This window comes from Dromiciops gliroides, chromosome 2 (genome assembly GCF_019393635.1).
Source record: "Dromiciops gliroides isolate mDroGli1 chromosome 2, mDroGli1.pri, whole genome shotgun sequence".
NCBI lineage: Eukaryota > Metazoa > Chordata > Mammalia > Microbiotheria > Microbiotheriidae > Dromiciops > Dromiciops gliroides.
Window position 1 is genome coordinate 469,376,928 of NC_057862.1, and position 12,169 is coordinate 469,389,096.

Here is a 12,169-nt window from a genome sequence, read left to right on the forward strand (position 1 = left end):
GGTAGTTCAATAATTCTTAAATTATCTCTCCTTGATCTATTTTCTAGGTCAGTTGTTTTTCCAATGAAATATTTAATATTTTCTTCTGTTTTTTCATTCTTTTGATTTTGCTTTTTTTCTTTATGTTTCATGGAGTCATTAGCTTCCACCTGCCCCATTCTAATTTTTAAGGAATTATTTTCTTCAATGAGCTTTTGTACCTCCTTTTCCATTTGGCCAATTCTACTTTTTAAGTATTACTTTTTTTCAGTGAATTTTTATACATCTTTTCCCATCTGACCAATTCTGCTTTTTATGGAGTTCTTCTCTTCAGTGGGTTTTTTTTGTACCTTTTTTATTATTTAGCATATTCTTTCTTCTAGGGACTTATTTTCCTCAGTTTTTTTTGTGCCCCCTTTTTTGTTGACTCCTTTTTTCATTATTTTCTTGTATCACTCCCATTTCTTTTCCCAATTTTCACTCTGTCTTATTTGATTTTTAAAGTCCTTTTTGACCTGTACTAGGAATTCATTGGGCCTAAGAACAGTTCATATTTTTCTTAGAGGCTTTATATGTAGCTATTTTGACATTATTATCTTCTGAGTTTGTGTTTTGATCTTCCTGTTCACCATAATAACTTTCTATTATCAGGTTCTTTTTTTTGTTGTTTGCTTATTTTTCCAACCTATTTCTTGACTTTTAACTTTATGTTAAATTTGGGCTCTACTCCTTGGGTGGAGGGGACACTGTCCAAAAGTTCAGATTTTTTTGTGGTACTACCCTCAGAGCTAGTTCTGGGGGTCTGTAAGTTTTCAGTTCTTCCAAGGTGGTATGATCTAAGGAAAGGTCATTGTTCTCCTGCCTAGTGCTCTGGTTTATGACTGAACGCATGTACTCCTCTTCACCCTGGAAGTGTGACCAGAGTCTCTGCTCCTACTAGTGTTCCTCTTTACCTTAGATCTGTTATTTAGAACTGAATATGGGCAATGGAACAGAGTCCTGCTCCCAGTGCCAGCAACTTGACCAGTTGTTTGTCCTCCTTACCATCTGTGGCCTGAGAGTTTTTAAAGCTGTCTCTAATTCAGTTGACCCCAAGGCCTGCTTCTGACTTACTGGGGCATGGTTTCCAATGTCATGGCCTCTGCTAGACTGCACTTGACTGCATTCCACTCTCACCTCAGTGAGACAGACCTTTCCTACTAACTTTCTCAGTTGTCTTAGACTGGAAAATTGTTTAATCCCAGTCGTTTGTTCAATTTATTGCTTCAGAATTTCTTTTGAGGCATTATGCTAATGTTGTTTGGAGGGGAAAGTGGGAGAGCTTAGGTGAGTCCCTGCCTTTACTCCAGTATCTTGGCTCTACATTCCATAATTGAGCTTTCAAATTGTAAGTTTATAGCTTTCATATTTCTGAAGTTATTTTAGCTTAAAACTTCACTAAGACTTTTGGAACAATCATTATATTATCTTGTTTGATCCTCAAAACAACCCTGTGAGATAAGTGCTGTTATTGTCACCATTTTACAGATAGGGAAACCAAGTAAGTGGCTTGTCCAGGGTCACACAGCCAGTAAGTGTCTGAGTGGATTTAAACTTAGATCTTCCTGACTATTAGGGTAGCATTTTATCTACTATACCATGACCTAGCACAAGTTTTTGGGAGAAGTACATAATACATACACTGTTAGATAGTCACTTTGTCCATTGGTTTTACTTAAATATTTTTCTGTTACAAGTGCAAGTTCAGTGATGGTAGTAGAGAATTTATTGGGAAACAACTGGGATATAATAACAAAAGTCATCAATAAAACTTCATATTTCAGTTAAAATGATATAAAGGGGGGGCGGCTAGGTGGCGCAGTGGATAAAGCACCGGCCCTGGATTCAGGAATACCTGAGTTCAAATCCGGCCTCGGATACTTAACACTTACTAGCTGTGTGACCCTGGGCAAGTCACTTAACCCCCATTGCCCTGCAAAAAAAAAAAAAAAGTTAAAAAAAAAATGATATAAAGGAAGACTTGGGGGAAAACCCAAGCTTGTATTAAAACTGGGTAATAACCCAGTTTTTAAGGAAGAAAAAAGGAGGCTCAGAATTACTAAGTGACTTGCTCAAGATCCCATAACTCATTACTATCAACATTCAAAAGTATATATATTTAGCTCCAAATTCAGAGTTCTGTCTCCCTATACTGTATCATTAGAGTTTCTGTTGAATCTATTTTTTTCCTAGAGCCTAAGAACTTGTCTAGCAGACAATAGATACTTTATTGGATTGAAATTGAATACATATTACAACAAACTTGATTCTAAAATAGAGATTTGTAACTTAAATCCTATTTTCCCAATAGCTTCTATTTTAAAATAAGAGATCTAGTCTAACCCAATAGCCTAAGTTGAATTATCTTGGTGAGGAAAGAGACAGGCAGCAGCCTTATGCTGGGCGCTATGGTACATTGTTTTATTATGTCTACTGAATTTATAATCCTTATTTGAAGATATGTGGAGACCAATTTTTAATTGGGGAGTGCCAGCTAAGTGGCTCGCTGCTTGGGGCAAGGAAGGAGACCAGCAGCCTCCCTCAAAACAGAACAAGATTTATTTTAACAAGAACAAACTTTAAAAAAAAAACACAAACAGGATCAGTAGGATCAAGGGAAAGGAAATAAAATGGGGAAAGGGAAATTATAATACCTGAAAAAATACCACCGCCTCCCCCAAACCTAGAAACATCCCACACAGCCCCAGCCAATGGGATGGCTGCTCTGACGGTCACATGACTGCCCTCACTAGGCTTCCAATCATTATAATTTTGCCAGGCCTATGTAGGCATTGGTGATGATGTGAGGTGCCAGAGCACTGGCAACGCCTACAACCAGTGGGTGGAGCACCATGCAGTTTGCAGAGCCCCAGGCCAGTGCGCAAGGAGGCATAAAAACCTCAAATAACAATTCTTTACAGATAGAACAGGTGGCTGCCTGATATCTGTCACAATTTTAGATGGACTTCCTGCACACCAACACCAAAAATAAAAAACAAAATCAAAACAAAACAAAAACCTCACCAATCTAATTAGTGATTCCTGAAATTTGTTTAACAAAATCATGGAATCTTAGAATTATAACAGCCTTTAAGAGTCATCTAAGTATTTTCTCAAGCATGAATCCCTTCCTACAACATTCCAGTCAAGTACCTGACTCAGCCTTTACTTAAGGATAAAGCCTGTTATTTACTGGTTAGAGAAAAAGCCAGTGAGAGATAAGTATACAAGAAATTATTATTATTATTAACAGTATTACTGATATTAATAACATTAATCATTTATTCTTTAGTGTGAATATAAGTGAATAGTAATTACTTATGAATAGATTTCAGAAGGAAGGGATACAGAGCACCTTTTACACTCTGGTACTGAGGAAATGTTCTCTTGGAGAGGCAAGAGGCAAAGAGCAGCTGAAAAAAATTAGCCAACTCCAGAAGTTTAGATTTTGTTTTGTTTTATTTTTAGGTTGTACTGCTAGCTTTTGATTTTCTATCACAATTATTGGTCTTTTAGGGGGCAGCTAGGTGGCACAGTGGATAAAGCACCAGCTCTGGATTCAGGAGGACCTGAGTTCAAATCCAGCTTCAGACACTTGACACTTACTAGCTGTGTGACCCTGGACAAGTCACTTAACCCTTATTGCCTGCAAAAAACCCCCAAAAACAAAATCAATTATTGGTCTTTTAAATGTTAGGTCCTTGTCCAGTAACCAACATGTACAAATATTAGAAGAATTGAATTGTATCAATCCTGAAATTCTCACCAGAACCAAAACCAGAAAACAGAAGTATACTCACAGGTTCTCTTTGGAGAGAGAAATAAATAAACAAAAGATGCACTTGGTTTTATCATGTGTCTAAATGCAATAAGAAACACAATTTCATGAGGCATTTAGAAATTTAGTCATCTTCTATAAGTGCCAAGTGTCTCAAAAGTCTTAATGAAGTTCTAAGCATAAATAATTTAAAATTAATTTTTTTAAAGACCACCATAGGGGCAGCTAGGTGGCACAGTGGATAGAGCACTGGCCCTGGATTCAGGAGGACCTGAGTTCAAATCCAGCCTCCGACACTTAACACTTACTAGCTGTGTGACCCTAGGCAAGTCACTTAACCCCAATTGCCCCGCAAAAAAAACCCCAAAAAACCCAAAACCAAGATCACCATAAAAATAATTGCAAGTCTATGCACCAAAATAGGACCAAAGACTTAGAACTGGAATAGACCTCATAGATCATTTGGCTTCACCCTCTTCATTTTACAGATAAGGAAACTGAAGTCCAGAGTAATGAAGTGACTTCCCTAAGATCTTAAAGGTGGCTCATGGCAAAGCCAAGATTTGAACTCAGGTCTTTGATTGAATCTAGCACTCTTCCTATGGCCTCATGTTGCCTCCTCTTGCAATGGATTAAGAGGTAGAAAAAAGTCTACAAAGAATGACAACCTAAATCAACATATATTTTGATGTGCAATTGCTTTAAGGAAGATGGAAAATATATTGGAAAATATGGATCAGAAATTAGGAATGAGAGAAGCCAAATACTTGTAGACTACACAGATGCTTCATATTCATACATCATAAATTATTTTGTCAAGAAAAGAATCAGAAGGTACTACACATGGCACAAATCACAAAAAAAGATGAAATCTACTGTGTTTTAACAAAAAGGAAGTGACTCATTACTGACACAGGAATCATTCTTGAATCATTTGCCTGTATGGACAAACTCATTTGTCAGATCAAATATAAAAGTTTGTACGACTTAGTTGAATAAGCCAGCTGTGTGGTGTATACTTACGGTTCTTGCTGCAGGAGAGGCTGAGGCTGGTGCATAACTTGACTTTCAGAGTTCTGAGTTGCAACAGACTGAAATTGCTTGGGTGCCTTCATTAAATCTGATGCAAAAATGGTGAACCCCAAGAGGAAGAGGACCATCAGGCAGCCTAAAGAAAAGTTAATTGGGCCAGGTTGGAAAATGGAACAGATTAAAGTTTTCATGCCAAACAGTATTGGAATTGGGCCTGTGAATGACCAATCTAAGAAAACTAAGTCAATAATAAATAAATTAATTAATATGTTAATAAATAATTGATAATGAAATAAATAATTGATAAAATGAAAAATTTTATAGACAGAAGAAAAGACATAAACACTAAATTCAATATTTTCATCCAGAAGTTTCACTGATGTAAACCAATTGCCAGAGACCAAAAAAGCACAAAAATGCCCTAGTCAACAAAAACTTGATATATTTGCCAAGTGGAAAGATATATTGGGCAAGGGCAACATCATTTAGAATATAAACTCATTTATAAAATCTCATGGGGGGGGGCAGGTAGGTGGTACAGTGAATAAAGCACCAGCCCTGGATTCAGGAGGACTTGAATTCAAATCTGGCCTCAGATACTTGACACTTACTAGCTGTGTGATCCTGGACAAGTCACTTAACCCTCATTGCCCCGCCAAGAAAAAAAAAATCTCATGAAGGACAATGAAAGATCACAAGCCATATTATTTCATAGAAAATAATAGAAAGTAAAACAAATTTTTAAAAACCTTCACAAAGGTGGTGCAGTGGATAAAGCACCGGCCCTGGATTCAGGAGGACCTGAGTTCAAATCCGGCCTCAGACATTTGACATTTACTAGCTGTGTGACCCTGGGCAAATCACTTAACCCCCATTGCCCCGCAAACAAAACAAAACAAAACAAAACAAACAAACAAAAAAAAGTTTCACAAGATGTTCGAGGTTATCCCAAGAACATTTAACAACAAAACTGGAAGAACAATGAAAGAAGAAAGATAAGACAGATATACAATAGTTTTTATAACAAATTTTTTATCACCAAGGACAAAGGAGCCATTATAGGTGGTTTGTATCATCACAGTGTCAGATGTGGTTTTTTTGTTTTGTTTTTTTTTGTTTTTGTTTTGTTTTTAGTGAGGCAATTGGGGTTAAGTGACTTGCCCAGGGTCACACAGCTAGTAAGTGTTAAGTGTCTGAGGCCAGATTTGAACTCAGGTACTCCTGACTTCAGGGCTGGTGCTCTATCCACTGCGCCACCTAGCTGCCCCTCAGATGTGTTTATAAAGGATGTATAAATAGCACTAAAAGGAACAAAAATCAGAAAAGCAGGAGTCAAATAGACATGAAGGAAAACTATGCTGAGGGTGATGCAATTATAACACTATTGAGGAATCAACATCAGGATGACTTGGAGATGGCCCCGGATGCACTAAAATGTAGATCCTTGTGGATAGGGGTTTTTTTATATATTGTATTTGTATCCCTAGCAGCAGACTCAGTACCAGCCAAATAACAGGTGCTTAAATATTTGTTGGTTGATTAAAATACACCTCGGGCTCCCCCAATAGAACTCTCACAACAAAGAACAGTGCTGCAAAACCTTCTGTGCGATAGCACATACAGCATTCTGCACCAATAATTCCTTAGCTCCATCAGAGGAGGCAAATTTCTTTATATCAGCTATCCTAGGATATCTAGATTGGTTACCATGTTTAATCTGAGTTCAGCGAGCAGTTTCATCACTGAGTTAGAGCTCTTGTGATTGTATCAAATGATCATATGGAAAGTTCAGACTCTCTTTCCCAGATTAGGTAACCATAGCACAAACTGAGGAACAGCTCTAATGAACACATCCAGCTTAGAGGCGAGCAAAGTTTTCAGATTAAGGCAATTTCCAAGGTTTAGCAGGGTAGTAGAAAGAGGAGATATCTTCTACAGAAAGGACACTGAAGGAGCTGCCCACAGAAATGGATATTAGAATTTCTCTCTTTTGAGAAATTTTCAGGGAACTAGATTCTTAAAGGTTTGCAAAAGGTCTATATTTATAAAACTCCTGTAAGATAAGCACAGTTTTAGAATAATCATTTTACATATGAGAAAACTGAGGCTCGACGAGCTTAAATGGCTTACCTAGGGTCACACGCTTAGGAAGTGTTGGAGCTGAAACTTGTCTTTTGATTCCAAGACCAATGTTCTTTCCACTATACTACAGAAGACATGTTCCTACTAGACATAGTAGAGAAATATTTTAATGTCATCCTATAAGTACTTATTGTTATAATTGATAAGAACTAGCTATAAAATGGCTATTATTTTTATCTAATTTAGTAAAGAAAATGTACTTTTTCAATGGGCCACAGAGCTTCTAACACTATAATGCTCACACATACAGTAATCTGCCACCTAGTGGTTAAACAAGCTTGTGACCTGTAGAAAATGGATCTCTTATGAATCTAAGTGTCTATGAAGTTATAGCAATACACCACAGTAATTACTTGTTTACATGATCTGCTTACTATTTATATCTAATTACTATGGAGCACAACAACAATTATGTTCATCATTAAATGTCAGATTAACTTTGTGATGAGTTGTGATTATCGCATTAAGCTATGCATTCTCATTTTTAATAGTTTGTGGTTCATGTTGCATAAGCATCTGTTTGCATCTTTCAAAAAATTAGAGGGAACAATGATTGTATATCCTGCCTAATATTGCTTTTGTTATAATGAGAAAGAGAAGCTATGCAGTAAAAAGGAGTATTAGACTAGAAATCAGGAGACCCAGGTTTGAGTTGCTCTTTTTTCAACTGACCAGATACATAAGATCATAGATTTAAAAGTGTAAAGGGGGGCAGCTAGGTGGCGCAGTGGATAGAACACCAGCCCTGGAGTCAGGAGTACCTGGGTTCAAATCCAGCCTCAGACACTTAACACTTACTAGCTGTGTGACCCTGGGCAAGTCACTTAAACCCAATTGCCTCACTAAAAAAAATTTAAAAATAAATAAAATAAAATTTTAAAAAAAGTGTAAAAGCCATTAGTTGTCATTTTGTCCCTGCGTCTCATTTTAGAGATGAGGAAACTGAGACCCAGGGAGGTAACATACACAGTGGTCACACCCAGGTAAGCTTCCTGGGCCAACAGGCTAAACCATGTTGAAGATGACCAACTGACCTCCAACCTGTTGGTGAGTTAGGGGGGTGTCTCTCCCAAGCATGTGAAGACTTTCCCTGGTAGAATGGGCTGATGAGAACAATTTGTTCCGATGGCCACAAAGACAGCTAAAGCAGGTGCTATGGAGCATTTGCCTTGCCACTGGACTTCAGTGATTCAGGAAGAGAGCGTGAGGCTGATGACTTTGCACAACTCTGCCTCACCTAAAGCCAAATCATACACAAGTCAAGACATCACCCATGATGTCATTGGCCCTCTTTAAAAATGAAGACAAACAACAATATTTCTGTATATATAAATAGATATATATTTACATAAACATATATAGGCATATATCAATACTGTATTGACCTTTTAGAGTTGAAGGAAATCTTTACTGAGTTAAGTATGAACGGTGAGGGGGCAGCTAGGTGATGCAGTGGATAGAGCACCGGCCCTGGATTCAGGAGGACCTGAGTTCAAATCCAGCCTCAGACCCTTGACATTTACTGGCTGTGTGACCCTGGGCAAGTCACTTAACCCCAATTGCCTCATCAAAAAAAAAAATGAATGGTGAGCAGATTGATCAGAATTTCTCAATCAATTTGATGAACATTCCTCTCCCCTTGTAGAACACAGATATGCCTACTGACAACTTGTTACAAGGACAAAGACAAGTTGAATCCAGTAGGTGATGCTTCTCTCAATATGATTGGCTAGCTAGGATTTGGGGGAGGATGGACTCTTGTCAAAAAGGCTGCCTTTCTGTGCTAGCCTATAAAAGAACCAAAAGAAGTTCCCTCTCCATACTTTTTCACCTTTTCCTTGTCCAGAAATCAGACAAGGGGCAGCTAGGTGGCACAATAGAGCACCGGCCCTGGGGCATCTAGGTGGCGCAGTGGATAGAGCACCGGCCCTGGAGTCAGGAGGAACTGAGTTCAAATCCGGCCTCAGACACTTAACACTTACTGGCTGTGTGACCCTGGGCAAGTCATTTAACCCCAGTTGCCTCACACACACACACACAAAAGAAATCAGACAAGAACATACATTTAAGAATCTAACCTTCTAGCAAAGAAGGAAGATTTTTTGAGTAGGGCTAACTTTGAGAGTTGGCTTAAGGGGGCAGCTAGGTGGCGCAGTGAATAGAGTACCGGCCCTGGAGTCAGGAGGACCCGAGTTCAAATCCGGCCTCAGACACTTAACACTTACTAGCTGTGTGACCCTGGGCAAGTCACTTAACCCCAATTGCCTCACTTAAAAAAAAAAGAGAGAGAGAGAGAGTTGGCTTAAGAATAACCCCAAGTAAGGGGCAGCTAGGTGGCGCAGTGGATAAAGCACTGGCCCTGGAATCAGGAGGACCTGAGTTCAAATTCAACTTCAGACACTTGACACTTAATAGCTGTGTGACCCTGGGCAAGTCACTTAACCCTCATTGCCCTTCCAAAAAAAATAATAAAAAGAAAAAATAAAAGAATAACCCCAAGTTTAAGAGTTTAGGGACCTGGCTTTGAGAGAGAAAAGACTAGTAAGAAAAAATTAATGTTATTTGGAGAAAGAAGAGGATCACCCATGTGGTCTCTAGCTAGAGAGCAGAAAAGGATTAAATCCACAAGATGGTGAAGCAGAAAACCTAATCTTTGCTTTCCACTATTTCTGTCAGAAATTCAGATTGTAAAAATTTAGATGAAAATAGGGTTTTCCATTTAATAGCCCCAAAGTCTTGCCCTTTTAGGGGAAGTTCAAACCACAGAAAGTTCTGTGAGTCTGGGAGGCATTGTATAGAGTCTATGACAGAGTAAGAAATTCACCAGAATGGTAGATTTGCAACCTTGTTTGAAAACTGAAGTTCAGTTCCTTCCACAACTAATAACTTTGAGTGTTTAATAAATTTTCTGTTCCTATTTATGGGCAAGTCTCCTGCATCTTCTGTATTTTTGGTGGAATGAAGTAAAAATTGTCCTATATATGACATTTATTTCTCATCTTTACTACATATATGGAAGCTAGGGCCCCTGTTATCCACATTTGTAGAAACCTAGATGAAATAGATTTGGAGATTTCTCAGAGTAATTACTTGTAAATGTATAAGGAATCTAAAAGGAATGATCCTTTTGGGGTTAACCCTCAAGAACAGACTCAATCTATTGAAGTCCAGAACTTGGAGAATTCTAGGTCATGGTTTAGATTTATATAAATATATACTAGATAAACCTACAAATGACCATGTCATTCTATTTCCAGAACTAGTAGCTTCATTCTGTTATAGGGTAAAGCAATCCTGATGAGAATATGCAAGTATCTGTGGAACCAGCAGGCTCACAAAAGTTTCACTGGCAGCAACAGAGCAATGAGGATTGACCTAAATAGTGACCAGAGATCAAAACCTGGCTTTTCATACAGAAAAATTCAAATCAAACTATAGATTAGGTCCATCCATATCCTGTGCCATAGATTATTCTACAATGGCAAAACAATTCATTTGCATGGGAGATATGACAAAGTGATCTGAAATGAGTCCAACTTGGCTCCATAGTCCATAATGTGGGTGGATCTGGGATAACAGCTTATAAATATCTAAAGGGGAATAATCGTGGTGGTAGTGGGGCTGGGTGGGGAGAGGGGGCAAGGAGAGGGAGAATGGCTACCAAAGAGTAAAATTGTTAGAGCAGGTGGCGTTGCTATGCAATGAAACCAAGCTGGAGGAATATTAGCCAGCATAAGTTTCTCCAACAATAAGCTCAATTGGTAGAATAATTTTGTTTTATGGAAGAAAATAGTAAAGAGAATTCAACATTCTAAGTGCATTAGAGAATTACAAAGCTAAGCATTATGTGAGGTCTGAGGGGGAAAGAAGTCAGTGACAGAAAATCAAGAAAGAAGAGGTTGCATTTGCACTGGGATTTAAAGATAGGTAGAACTCAAAAAATGGAAAGAAAGAAGGCATTCTAGCCAAGGGAGCAACACAAGCAAAGGCATGGAAGCAGGAAGACATAGGATATATTTAGGCAAGAGGGGGTAGTCCTATTTGACTTGATGGTAGAATACACTTGAGTAAGTCAAGATACTGCTAGAAAGGTGGAGTGGTGCCAAATGGTGAAAGACTGTGAATATCAGGAAAAGGAGGCTGAACTTTACTTGATAGGAAACCCTGAAGATTTTTGAATAGAAGAGAGATATGATGAGACCTATGAATAAGAAAGATTATTCTGGCAGTAGTTCCCCTCTAACACTATGCTCTAGCCAACTGGCCTCTTTGCTGTTGCTTATACATGACATTCTGTCTCTTGCCTCTGGGATTTTGCATAAATTATCTTCTGTAACTAGAATGCCCTCCCTCTTCATCTTTGCTTCTTGGAGTTTCTAGTTTTTTTCCAAGACTCAAATATGATATAAGGCCTTTCCTAATCTCCCCAGTTGTTTTTGTACTCTCTGCTCATTGTTGTTCAGTTGTTTTCAGTCATGTCCAATTCTTTGTGACCCCATTTCTTGGCAAAGATTTTGAACTGGTTTGCCATTTCCTCCTCTAGCTTATTTTACAAATGAGGAAACTGAGGTAAATAGGGTTAAGTAACTTGTCCAGGGTCACACAGCTAGTTCTGAGGTCAGATTTGAACTCAGGAAGATGAGTCATCCTGACTCCAGGCCCAGCGCTTCATCCTCTGTGTCATCTAGGTGCCCCATACCACACCCAAATTACAATTCATTTATAGGTCTAAAGCTGGAAAGGACCTCAGGGGTCATTCAGTCTAATTCTCTCATTTTATGGAATAGGAAACTGAGGCTTGTCTTCTGACTCCAGAGCCAGTGTTCTTTCCACAGCATGATAACGCTTTGTATATATTTCATATGTATTTACTTCTCTGAGTACATGTTGTATCCTCCCTGTTAGAATGTAAGCTCTTTGAGGGCAGGGACTGTTTCACTTTGGTGTTTGTATCTCTATTTCCTAGCACAGTGCCTGGCAGACAAGAAGGAAGGAAGGAAGGAAACATCGACCAAGTGCCCACTTTGTGCCAGGCATCCTGCTAAGTGCTTTACAAATATTATTTCATTTGGTTCTTACAATAATGCTGATAGATTAGTGCTATTATTATCTCCATTTTTAAATTTTTGTTCAGTCATTTCAGTCATGTCTGACTTTTTGTGACCCCATTTGGGGTTTTTGGTTGTTTTTTTTTTTGGT